This window comes from Schistocerca americana, chromosome 6, assembly GCF_021461395.2.
Source record: "Schistocerca americana isolate TAMUIC-IGC-003095 chromosome 6, iqSchAmer2.1, whole genome shotgun sequence".
Lineage (NCBI taxonomy): Eukaryota > Metazoa > Arthropoda > Insecta > Orthoptera > Acrididae > Schistocerca > Schistocerca americana.
This window is the reverse complement of record NC_060124.1, coordinates 313,315,039-313,316,790: the sequence shown is the minus strand read 5'-3', so window position 1 is coordinate 313,316,790 and position 1,752 is coordinate 313,315,039. Positions and strand designations below refer to the sequence as shown.

The 1,752-nt window shown below is 45.4% G+C and overlaps 1 pseudogene; it reads right to left on the bottom strand.

The window, feature by feature from the left end:
• Positions 1-844: 844 nt before the first annotated feature.
• Positions 845-962, bottom strand: LOC124621211 (annotated as a pseudogene).
• Positions 963-1,752: the final 790 nt, after the last annotated feature.

Below are 1,752 nucleotides of genomic sequence, written 5' to 3'. Positions count from 1 at the left end.
CGAAGTCAGAAGCTTTCTCTTAATCTAAAACTGCACTATAAACGTACGTTCGCCTTTCTTTAACTTCTAAGGCCTAAGGCAAGTCGCAGATAAGTATTGGCTCACGTGTTCCTACATTTCTTCAATACGCGAAGCGGTCTTCCTCCAGGTAGGCTTCAACCACTTTTTCCATTTTTCTGTAAATAATTCGTGTCACTATATAGTTCGATAAGATTCATTTCCGACATCAGGTGATTTCTTTGAAATTGGAATTATTATATTCTTCTTGAACTCTTGTTTCGCGTGTGTGATCTATCTTGCACACCAGGTGGAAAAGTTTTGTTATGGTTGGCTTTCCTAAGTATCTCTGTAATTCTGGGGAGTGCCGTGTAGTCCAGGGGTCGTTTTTCTGCTTTGGTCGTTCAGTGTTCGTATCAGATGCTTCCCCCTGTATCATATCTCCCATCTCATCTTCAGCCACTTCCTCTTCTTTTTCTATAATTTTGTCTTGAAGTTAATTTCCCTTGTATAGCCGTTCTATAATATTCCTTTCATGTTTCCCTTCTTTGCTTAGCACTGATTCGCCATCAGAAATCTTGATATTCATACAGCTGATCCTCTTTTCTTCATCGGTCTCTTTAATTTTCGTGTAGACGACATTTATGTTTCCCTTCGTGTGATAAATGCTTGGACTCTAGTAAACTCCGCCCGAACAGCCCTTGGAAGGCCCAAAGGTACCGACCGACCGCTGTGTCATCCTCAGTCCACCGCTCTCCCCGCCGTTGTCAGTTGTCGTGACAGGAGCCGTTACGTCTAGTTCAAGTAGCTCCTCAGTTTGCGTCACAAGGGTTGAATGCACCCTACTTGCCAACAGCGCTCGGCAGACCGGACGGTCACCCATCCAAATGTTAGCCAAGAGCAACAGCACTTAACTTCGGTGATCTGATGGGAACCGGTGTTACCACTGCGGCAAGGCCGTTGGCTGATGCATGTCTATATAGCCTCGATTTTGTGCTCTAGGAAATACAAAACAGCATTTCATTCTAAACGGAGAGAATTCTTCAGACGGAAAAGTAAATTCGTGCCTACCACAAGGGTTTAAAAAATGGCTCTGAACACTATTGGACTTAACTTCTGAGGTCATCAGTCCCCTAGAACTCAGAACTACTTAAACCTAACTAACCTAAGGACATCACACACTTCCATGCCCAAGGCAGGATTCGAACCTGCGACCGTAGCAGTCGCGCAGTACCAGACTGTAGCGCCTAGAACCGCTGGGCCACTCTGGCCGGCCCAACCAAAAGGGAATGTCATACATCTATACTGATTTATATAAATAATAAAGTACGAGGGCTACTGGGAAAGTATGTAATGATTGTTCGCCAAATGGAAACCACAGTGACAATCCGATGAAGCTTTACACAGATGAGTTGGACAGTGTCTCTGGTGTCCCCGTAGACAGCGTCACTTCGCTCATCTCACTTCTAAACGCACAGTGAGCGCGTAAGGATGCCTAGGAAACGGTATCTCTCGCCAAGTATGGGTGACTGCCGAGAGATTTCGCCTAATTTCATGCAACTCTACATAACGTAACTGTCGTGCAGTTCCTCCTTCATGACGGTTCAAAAAATGTCTCTAAGTACTATGGAACATAACATCTGAGGTCATCGGTCCCCTAGACTTAGAACTACTGAAACCTAACTAACCTAAGGACGTCACACACATCCATGCCCGAGGCAGGATTCGAACCTGCGACCGTAGCAGGAGCGCGGT